This window comes from Bos javanicus, chromosome X (genome assembly GCF_032452875.1).
Source record: "Bos javanicus breed banteng chromosome X, ARS-OSU_banteng_1.0, whole genome shotgun sequence".
NCBI classification, from domain to species: Eukaryota; Metazoa; Chordata; class Mammalia; order Artiodactyla; family Bovidae; genus Bos; species Bos javanicus.
In genome coordinates, this window is record NC_083897.1 from 128478469 (window position 1) to 128490398 (window position 11930).

Below are 11930 nucleotides of genomic sequence, written 5' to 3' on the forward strand. Positions count from 1 at the left end.
ACATATTGACTGCAGCACTTTCATAGCATCAACTTCCAGGATTTGAAATAGCTCAACTGGAATTCCATCACCTTCACTAACTTTGTTCGTAGTGATGTTTTCTAAGGCCCACTTGACTTCACATTCCAGGATGTCTGGCTCTAGGTCAGTGATCACACCATCGTGATTATCTGGGTCATGAAGATCTTTTTGTACAGTTCTTCTGTGTATTTTTGCCATCTCTTCTTAATATCTTCTGCTTCTTTTAGGTCCACATCATTTCTGTCCTTTATCGAACCCATCTTTGTATGAAATGTTCCCTTGGTATCTCTAATTTTCTTGAAGAGACCTCTAATCTTTCCCATTCTGTTGTTTTCCTCTATTTCTTTGCATTGATCGTTGAGGAAGGCTTTCTTATCTCTCCTTGGTATTCTTTGGAACTCTGCATTCAGGTGCTTATATCTTTCCTTTTCTCCTTTGCTTTTCGCTTCTCTTCTTTTCACAGCTATTTGTAAGGCCTCCCCAGACAGCCATTTTGCCCTTTTGCATTTCTTTTCCATGGGGATGGTCTTCATCCCTGTCTCCTGTACAATGTCACGAACCTCAGTCCATAGTTCATCAGGCACTCTGTCTATCAGATCTAGTCCCTTAAATCTATTTCTCACTTCCACTGTATAATCATAAGGGATTTGATTTAGGTCATACCTGAATGGTCTAGTGGTTTTCCCTATTTTCTTCAATTTAAGTCTGAATTTGGCAATAAGGAGTTCATGATCTGAGCCACAGTCACCTCCCGGTCTTGTTTTTGTTGACTATATAAGCTTCTCCATCTTTGGCTGCAAAGAATATAATCAATCTGATTTCGGTGTTGACCATCTGGTGATGTCCATGTGTAGAGTCTTCTCTTGTGTTGTTGGAAGAGGGTGTTTGCTATGACCAGTGCATTTTCTTGGCAAAACACTATTAGCCTTTGCCCTGCTTCATTCCTTTCCAAGGCCAAATTTGCCTGTTACTCCAGGTGTTTCCTGACTTCCTACTTTTGCATTCCAGTCCCCTATAATGAAAAGGCCATCTTTTTTGGGTGTTAGTTCTAAAAGGTCTTGGAGGTCTTCATAGAACTGTTCAATTTCAGCTTCTTCAGTGTTACTGATTGGGGCATAGACTTGGATTACTGTGATATTGAATGGTTTGCCCTGGAAACAAACAGAGATTAGTCGTTTTTGAGATTGCATCCAAGTACTGCATTTCGCACTCTTGTTGACCATGATGGCTACTCCATTTCTTCTAAGGGATTCCTGCCCACAGTAGTAGATATAATGGTAATCTGAGTTAAATTCACCCATTCCAGTCCATTTTAGTTCGCTGATTCCTAGAATGTCGACGTTCACTCTTGCCATCTCCTATTTGATCACTTCCAATTTGCCTTGATTCATGGACCTGACATTCCAGGTTCCTATGCAATATTGCTCTTTACAGCATTGGACCTTGCTTCTATCACCAGTCACATCCACAACTGGGTATTCTTTTTGCATTGGCTCCATCCCTTCATTCTTTTTGGAGTTATTTTTCCACTGATCTCCAGTAGCATATTGGGCATCTACCGACCTGGGGAATTCCTCTTTCAGTATCCTATCATTTTGCCTTTTCATACTGTTCATGGGGTTCTCAAGGCAAGAATACTAAAGTGGTTTGCCATTCCCTTCTCCAGTGGACCACATTCTGTCAGACCTCTCCACCATGACCCGCCTATCTTGGGTGGCCCCACAGGTATGGCTTAGTTTCACTGAGTTAGACAAGGCTGTGGTCCGTGTGATTAGATTGACTAGTTTTCTGTGATTATGGTTTGTGTGTCTGTCTCTGATGCCTCTCGCAAGACCTACTGTCTTACTTGGGTTTCTCTTACCTTGGATGTGGGGTATCTCTTCAGGACTGCTCCAGCAACGTGTAGCCGCTGCTCCTTACCTTGGAGGAGGGGTATCTCCTCACAGCTACCCCTCCTGACCTTGAACTTGGAGTAGCTCCTCTTGGCCCTCCTGCGCCCGCACAGCCGCCGCTCCTCGGGCGTGGGGTAGCTCCTCCCGGCCGCCGCCCCTGACCTCGGGCGTGGGGTAGCTCTTCCCGGCAGCCGCCCCTGGCCTCGGGGTTGTAGTAGCTCCTCCCGGCCGCTGCCCTTGGCCCTCGGGCGTGGGGTAGCTCCTCCCGGCCGCTGCCCCTGACCTCAGACGTGGGGTAGCTCCTCCTGGCCGCCGCCCCTAGTCTCGGGGTTGCAGTAGCTCCTCCCAGGCGCCGCCCCTGGCCTCGGGCATGGGGTAGCTCCTCCTGGCCGCGGCCCCTGGCCTCGGGCGTGGGGTAGCTCCTCCTGGCCGCCGCCCCTGGCCTCGGGCGTGGGGTAGCTCCTCCCGGCAGCCGCCCCTGGCCTCGGGGTTGCAGTAGCTCCTCCCGGCCGCTGCCCCTGGCCCTCGGGCATGGGGTAGCTCCTCCCGGCCGCCGCCCCTGACCTCGGACGTGGGGTAGGTCCTCCTGGCCGCTGCCCCTAGTCTCGGGGTTGCAGTAGCTCCTCCCGGCCGCTGCCCCTGGCCTCGCAATTGGGGTAGCTCCTCCCGGCCGCCGCCCCTGGCCTCGGGCATGGGGTAGCTCCTCCCGGCCGCCGCCCCTGACCTCGGACGTGGGGTAGCTCCTCCTGGCAGCCGGCCCTGGTCTCGGGGTTGCAGTAGCTCCTCCCGGCAACCGCCCCTGGCCTCGGGCGTGGGGTAGCTCCTCCCGGCCGCTGCCCCTGACCACGGACGTGGGGTAGCTCCTCCTGGCAGCCGCCCCTGGTCTCGGGGTTGCAGTAGCTCCTCCCAGCAACCGCCCCTGACCTCGGATGTGGGGTAGCTCCTCCTGGCCTCCGCCCCTGGTCTCGGGGTTTCAGTAGCTCCTCCTGGCCACCGCCCCGACCTCGGACGTGGGGTAGCTCCTCTCGGCCACGCTTATGCGTGGTCTGTTGCAGCCAGCTTATACAGTTATATATAAATAAATATACCTATACAAATATAAATATTACATGATTAATGAATCTTGCGCTCCATATACAATTAATATACAAGATTACTATCACTATGAGGGCTTGTTTTTTATTTCTAAAATAGATATGTTCCTAGAAAAAACTGTTGATCAGACCCAGATTTCCCTTTTCTATAAAAGCAGCATGTTTTCATCTATTAGGAGTTTTTGAAAGCTCCAATAAAATATCCTCATGGTTAAACCCCACGTCTCCAGAGCACCCGAGACTGTCAGTCTTGTTTATGTAAGCCATTGCAAACTGAACACAACTTGGGGCTTAAGTATCAGTTCAATAAGAAAGTACTCTTGAATGAATTGATAAAAAGAGCAAAAGAGAAAGAGAACTTGAACTTAAGGTGTAATCGATACCAATGATTTGGTAGCCTGCTAGGCTCTGCAGTGAAAATGGCAAATAGGGTAACAGCATCAAGAAGGAAGAGGAAATGAAAGCACCAGCAACAGAAATGCGGCTGAGTAAGTCACTATATGATGTCCTGAGATGCCCTGAGGTTGAAGGGTGGCAAACAAGTCTCTCCCATTGGGTGGATTCCCTGCCACGGTGAGTTGGGGGTGATTGCTGCTACTGCTAAGTCGCTTCAGTCGTGTCCGACTCTGTGCAACCCCATAGACAGCAGCCCACCAGGCTTCCCCGTCCCTGGGATTCTCCAGGCAAGAACACTGGAGAGGGTTGCCATTTCCTTCTGCAATGCATGAAAGTGAAAAGTGAAAGTGAAGTCGCTCAGTCGTGTCCGACTCTAGCGACCCCATGGACTGCAGCCTACCAGGCTCCTCCATCCATGGGATTTTCTAGGCAAAAGTACTGGAGTGGGGTGCCAATTGGAGCATAGAAAAGGGCAAAAGTAGTTTCACCACTATAAATGTAAAAATGTCTTGAAAGTGGCAGAGAGATCTAGGTGTCCACTGATATTCACTTTCCCTCTGCTTCCTCAGTAATAAAACCTCTGAATTATAACTAGCTGCACAACTACTCCTCTTTCAGCTCACAGTAGCCCTGTGACTAAATTCTGGCTAAAGGTCATTAAGCAAAACAGTGTATATAATTTGTGATGAGCGACCCTGAAGGTAGAGGTCAGCTACTTCTTTCTTTCCCTTTTCCTCTTTCTTCTAGCTGCAATGCAGATGTAATAGTTGGAGCGGGAGTGGCCACCTTGGACCATGAGGTGGAAGCTGTGTGTTATTAGGAAACTAGGTCCACAGAGCCACCACAGTAGACTTGGTTTGCTGACATTTCTGAGGGGAGAAAACAAAACCACTTCTTGTCCTTTGGGGGTTTTGTTACCCATCAGTACAGTTCAGTTCAGTCACTCAGTCATGTCCCAATCTTTGCGACCCCATGAATTGCAGCACGCCAGGCCTCCCTGTCCATCACCAACTCCTGGAGTCCACCCAAACCAATGTCCATTGAGTCGGTGATGCCATCCAGCCATCTCATCCTCTGTCATCCCCTTCTCCTACTGCCCTCAATCTTTCCCAGCATCAGGGTCTTTTCAAATGAATCAGCTCTTTGCATCAGGTGGCCAAAGTATTGGAGTTTCAGCTTCAACATCAGTCCTTCCAAAGAACACCCAGGACTGATCTCCTTTAGGATGGACTGGTTGGATCTCCTTGCAGTTCAAGAGACTCTCAGGAGTCTTCTCCAACACCACAGTTCAAAAGCATCAATCCTTCAGCGCTCAGCTCTCTTTATAGTCCAATTCTCACATCCATACATGACTACTGGAAAAAAAAACATAACCTTGACTAGACAGACCTTTGTTGGCAAAATAACATCTCTGCTTTTTAGTATGCTGTCTAGGTTGGTCATAACTTGCCTTCCAAGGAGTAAGCGTCTTTTAATTTCATGGCTGCAATCACCATCTGCAGTTATTTTGGAGCTCCAAAAAATAAAGTCTGACACTGTTTCCACTGTTTCCCCATCTATTTGCCATGAAGTGATGGGACCAGATGCCATGATCTTAGTTTTCTGAATGTTGAGCTTTAAGCCAACTTTTTCACTCTCCTCTTTCACTTTCATCAAGAGGCTCTTTAGTTCTTCACTTTCTGCCATAAGGGTGGTGTCATCTGCATATCTGAGGTTATTGATATTTCTCCCAGCAATCTTGATTCCAGCTTGTGCTTCCTCCAGCTCAGCATTTCTCATGATGTATTCTGCATATAAGTTAAATAAGCAGGGTGACAATATACAGCCTTGACATACTCCTTTTCCTATTTGGATCCAGTCTGTTGTTCCATGTCCAGTTCTAACTGTTGCTTCCTGACCTGCATACAGGTTTCTCAAGAGGCAGGTCAGGTGGTCTGGTATTCCCATCTCTTTCAGCATTTTCCACAGTTTATTGTGATCCACACAGTCAAAGGCTTTGGCATAGTCAATAAAGCAGAAATAGATGTTTTTCTGGAACTCTCTTGCTTTTTCCATGATCCAGCGGATGTTGGTAGTTTGATCTCTGGTTCCTCTGCCTTTCCTAAAACCAGCTTGAACATCTGGAAGTTCATGGTTCATGTATTGCTGAAGCCTGGCTTGGAGAATTTTGAGCATTACTTTACTAGCATGTGAGATGAGTGCAATTGTGTGGTAGTTTGAGCATTCTTTGGCATTGCCTTTCTTTGAGATGGGAATGAAAACTGACCTTTTCCAGTCCTGCGGCCACTGCTGAGTTTTCCAAATTTGCTGGCATGTTGAGTGCAGCACTTTCACAGCCTCATCTTTCAGGATTTTAAAGCTGAAGTTTATTTTGACTATTAAAACAGCTATTCAATGCAAATGAATATGAGATCTGTGAGTTATTTACTGGAAATAGATTTTCCTTTTTGATCAACAACCATATCCAGTTCTTCTGTTTAGAACTGCAGTCATTCTGAATCTCTCTCCGCCTACCTGCACAGAAAGGATGGATACTTGCTTCCATGGTGAGCTAGAGCATGGACACATGTGTGAAAGCAGGTCATTTGAGTATGGAAAAGGGACCAGTGAACAATTTAGAATTTATTTAGAAATCATTCTAGGTTAACAGTAGTAGCTCATCCAGTCTAATGGTGGCAGTGGCTGAGGCAAGGTTCAGGACAGGACAGTGGTAGGTGTCCTGACCAAACTTTTTTTTTTTCAGGTTTTAAAACTTTTTATTTGCATATTAAAAAAAATTGTGCATTCCAATAATTAAAATCATTTGAACAACAACAACAAAATAATGGCACTCTGATTAAACTGTATTTTACAGCCCGCAGAACACCCTGGACCAGCTTTTTACTCTAGATTTCACTGTCGTCCCACCCAGCTTCCTCCTTCACCAACATGCAAGTTCTTTTCCTTCCCTGCCAGCCACACAGGCAGATGGGAGAGGCAGGTGCAGCCTACGTTGTCAGTAGTTCTCCAGTCTTTGATGTGAAAATGGGTAGCACAGTCATTTAAACTCGATCCAACCTCTTTGCATCTTACAAAGTTAAACAGCTAAAAGAAGTAAAATAAGAAGGCAATGCTTGTGGAATGTACAGTGCATACTGGCGGCGCACACTTCATTACGACTCGCCTGCTTGCTTCTCCTGTTCAATCGTTTCTTTCGAAGGCAGTGGATTTTTCTCTTGCATTTCCGTTTTCTTCAATTTTGACTTATTGAACTTCTCAATCTCAGCCATATCAGGTTTGTCAGACATGGTTGCAGAGGGCGCGGAGCGAACTGCGAGCAAGTGAAGTCGGGTCTGCGCTGTGGCCACCGCCGAGTGCCCCTGAGTGCCACTTTTTTGTGGCGTGTTTTTCTGTCATGCTCACCTACTTTTCTCTTACTGTTTCTCCAAGCCGATTTCTCCAGCCTTCTAACTGAATATGTGAAATATCCAGCATCCTTCCAGTGATGGGTCAGTAGCTACTGCTTAGAATCATAAACTAGACTCACACAGAAACTGGTATTTGGGCATGAGTTTTAACAAATAGCCTTAGGGAAATGGAGGCTCTCTGAAGGGAGTTTTTTGTCCTCGTTGGGTCTGAAGGCAGTGTGAGGGGTGGGACTGTAGCAGCCACTGGCAAACTGGCAAACTATACATCTAGGGTCACCAGGAATAACATCCTCATTAAAGACACGCTCCTCCTCGGACTGCCACAGCTCTACTTGGCAGCATCGAGTGAAACCCTCCCTCGCAAAGGGGAATAATTTCTCTCCTGGTAGGAGAGACAAGGCAAGCAGCTTTAAGTGCCCATCTCTCCTACTCTCTCCTCATTCACATCCCCTACTATTATCTGCCTTAGGATCACCAGGACTCATCTCATTATGTCCAAAACACATTCATTCATCACAAGAAGCCCAGGCCGCCACACACTCTCATCCGTGCTTCAATCCCCTTGTAGCTTTGCATATCTCCTATTCAGGCCCCACCTCCAAGCCCTCCCCAACTCTCTGAGGTGCCCTCCATAACCCTAGCTGGTCATCAACAGAGCCCCTTTGGCTCAAGTCTCTTTTCTAAATGACCCCTCAGTTCAGGGTTCCCCAATGGAGCACAAGGCATGTTCCAACAGAAACTGTTAGAAAGCCTCAGAGCTTTTGCACGAGGACATCACTTCCTCTACAACCTTTTCAAATGGTGGCTGTTTTAGTTTTCAGTCCTATCTTTCATACAGTGTGGGGCATGGTGATTCCGGATCCAGCAGGCTAGCTCAAGAAGCTGATAGTCATTATAATAGTTTACTTGGTTGGTTGACTAAACTCTGGATTCAGTTGGGACTCATCTTGAATGAGGTTGAGATGCAAGGATCTGCAAGGATTCTAAAGATTTATGGACATAGTAAAGCTCAAGTTCATTCTTTTGTGTGTTTTCCACTAATATCACTTGAGAACCACTCAGAAGAGTCTTCCCCATGGCCTTAAGAAATCAGTTGGTGAGGAGTGTGCTCTTCTTAGAGCCAGATTGACTGACATGAGATCACATGTTGAAACAGGCTAGCTGATATCAATATGTCCTAAAATCAAGAGGTCAAGGGGCACTACTTAACAAGCAGCGAGATGACCATGGTTATTATGGGATTGATAGATCTGACTGGGATTGACCTTGAGATTGCCAGATCTGAAGATCATGGGTAGTCTATGGAGTCCCCATTTGACTTTGACAACAACAAACTCTGGTTAACAGAGATTAGACATGTGCCCCTAAATATAATGACTGAGTTGAGACCTCTCACCGAGGTCTAAAATCTGAGTCACCCAGCTCCCAGACCAGAGCTCCCTGAATGAAGGAGACTGCATGCACCAAGAAGGAACCCTGCAAAGACTTACCCAGTATCTCCTGGATCTTTCTAGCCCACTTTAGACAGACCTCATTGTTTACCACAGTAAATACACTCTGGGGAAAGGAAATCATATACATCTTTGGGGGTATTACTGGATGCTGAATCTAAGATAACACTAATTCCTGAGAACCTGGAAAGTTACTGTGGCTCATCAGTTCGACTTGTGGGAAGATAAAGGATTTTGGACAGGAGTCCAGCTCATGGTGATGCCTGTGGGACCCTGAACCCACCTCCAGGTTGTTTCTTCAGTTCCTGAATATTGATGAAATATATTCTCAGAAACTGTGGCAGATTTTATTTTCCAAAGAGAGCTGCAATGCTATTTCCCATCCCAATGTTCTCAAATGTGATACTGCAACTACCCCAGTAAGAGGTAGAGTCTGTTTCTCCACTGCCTTGAATCTGGGTTGGCCCAGTGACTACTCTGATCAATAAAATAGGGAAGAAGTGATGCCATACCAGTTCCTACGTGTACCTCTTAACTGGTCGGGCACTTCCTGCCTCTTGGAAGGCAGCTGCCCTGTCAGAAGAGCAACTACCTTGAGACCACCACACTGGGAGAAGCCCAAGTCAACACGAGGTGTCATGTGGAAAAAGACAGGTACAAGTCTGATTTGACTAACTGATTTGACAATGAGGATGGGCTTTCCCACTTACATGGTATGGCAGACACTTTAACTTGAATGGGCTAAAGCTGCAGTTTCAAGCTTTAAATAAAAAGATAATTAAAGCATGCGCCAATATAAAAACACTTTATAGTATAGCAACAAATAGAACTACATGCTAAAGTTTTCTAAGTTTAAAGGCTAAATGAGATGCCTGTTGGAGAAATAACACAACTATTAATTTTGCTTGTTGTTCTAAGTCATAATAATATATTTTTAGTACACTTTCAGAAATGGAGACAGTAAATGATGCAAAGTGTAGACAACAATTTCTCAAATCATATAGCTTTAAGCTTTTGCTTTTAACAAAATCGAAAATCCTATGAGCTGGGTGCTGGTAATTATCAAAAATAATTCTTGTTGATAGATCACCACATAACATTTAGCACATACTTGGAAAGAGTTCAACAAATTGAGTGTCATTGGGATAGCAAAATTCCTCCATGCCTATATACTTATATCAGCAAGATTCAGAACTCATATCTTTAACAATTAAAAAATAGGAACAAATTGTTTAATTGTTGCTGAACCCTGATTCATTCTAGTAATAAGTTGTGTTCATCTGTGGATGTATGAACTAATTTTTAAAAATCAGCCACTTCCATATTACCAAGAAATTAAATTATAATTAAATTTTGCTTTTGTGTCTTATTATTAACTTTTATATTTATGCTGTTTTGCACTAGTCAAGATTATCCATACACACACACAGAAAATTGAGGAAATAATCTTCCAGTATTTCAAAACTTATCTGATCTAGTAAAGCAGTTGTTAATGTCATTGATTAATGAGTGAAGCTTTGTTATGTATCTTCATTCTTCACTTCCATCTCACTTATTAATGCGAACAGAATGATAAACCAACATCCATGTCAGAACTACACTCATTAGTTAACTACTCAAGCAACTTCCTGACTGAATCAGACAATACCCAAGCCTTTATTTCTAGTCTGGTTTTGTCAAATCATGGTTGAATTGTGATCATAGGTTGGTAAAAACAACAACAGAAGACAAACAACAACTGCTCCATCACAAAACCCTCAGTTCAATCACTCAGTAGTGTCTGACTCTTCGCGACCCCATGGACCACAGCATGCCAGGCCTCCCTGTCCATCATCAACTCCCGGAGTCTACTCAAACTCATCTCCAGTGAGTTGGTGATGACATCCAATAATCTCATCCTCTGTCGTCCCCTTCTCCTCATGCCTTCAATCTTTCCCAGCATCAGGGTCTTTTCAAATGAGTCAGCTCTTCACATCAGGTGGCCAAAGTATTGGAGTTTCAGCTTCAACATCAGTCCTTCCAATGAACACCCAGGACTGATCCCCTTTACGATGGACTGAATGGATCTCCTTGCAGTCCAAGGGACTCTCAAGAGTCTTCTCCAACACCACAGTTCAAAAGCATCAATCCTTGGGTGCTCAGCTCTCTTTATAGCCCAACTCTCACAACCATACATGACCACTGGAAAAACCATAGCCTTGACTAGACGGACCTTTGTAGGTAAAGTAACATCTCTGCTTTTTAGTATGCTGTCTAGGTTGGTCATAACTTTCCTTCTAAGGAGTGAACGTCTTTTAATTTCATGGCTGCAGTCACCATCTGCAGTGATTTTGGAGCCCCAAAATATAAAGTCAACCACTATTTCCCCATCTATTTGCCATGAAGTGATGGGACCAGATGCCATGATCTTAGTTTTTTGAATGTTGAGTTTTTTTCACTCTCCTCTTTCACTTTCATCAAGAGGCTCTTTAGTTCTTCACTTTCTGCCATAAGGGTGGTGTCATCTGCATATCTGAGGTTATTGATATTTCTCCTGGCAATCTTGATTCTAGCTTGTGCTTTCTCTAGCTCAGCATTTCTCATGATGTACTCTGCATATAAGTTAAATAAGCACAGTGACAATATACAACCTTGACGTACTCCTTTCCCAATTTGGAACCAGTCTGTTGTTCCATGTCCAGTTCTAACTATTGCTTCCTGACCTGCATACAGATTTCTCAAGAGGCAGGTCAGGTGGTCTGGTATTCCCATCTCTTTCAGCATGTTCCACAGTTTATTGTGATCCACATAGTCAAAGGCTTTGGCATAGTCAATACAGCAGAAAGAGATGTTTTTCTGGAACTGTCTTGCTTTTTCGATGATCCAGCGGATGTTGGCAATTTGAATTGGTTCCTCTGCCTTTTCTAAAACCAGCTTGAACATCTGGAAGTTCATGGTTCATGTATTGCTGAATCCTGGCTTGGAGAATTTTAAGTATTACTTTACTAGCGTGTGAGATGAGTGCAATTGTGCTGTAGTTTGAGCATTCTTTGGCATTGCCTTTCTTTGGGATTGGAATGAAAATTGACCTTTTCCAGTCCTGTGGCCACTGCTGAGTTTTCCAAATCTGCTGGCATATTGAGTGCAGCACTTTCACAGCATCATGTTTTAGGATTTAAAATAGCTCAACTGGAATTCCGTCACCTCCACTAGCTTTGTTCGTAGTGATGCTTCCCAAACCCTCAACCTTTGACAATCAATTGGCTATGTGGAATTTATAATAAAGAACACTGTAGATTTTATTATTATTAAAGTATGTGCTAAACATCCTTTACATCAGTAAAATTTGTAATGAATATCTTTCTTTTTATAGATCTATTTAAACCTTACCAGCACACCACTGCAGTCAGCCCAGGTGGGGCAGAAGATAATGGGACCATGAAGGAGGAATGGCCAGGGGTAGTCATAAATACCGCCTCATCAGGTGCACAAACAAGGACCATACATTCTCTACAAAGATTCTCTTCCTCACTGTGCCACATGCTTATTTACACATCTTATTTTATTATTATTTTTTTACTTTTTGGCCGAACCCCATGGCATGTGGGATCTTAGTTCCCCAACCAGGGATAGAACCTGTACCCCTCCACCCTGCCACCTCCACCCACAGTGGAAGGTGGAGTCCCTATT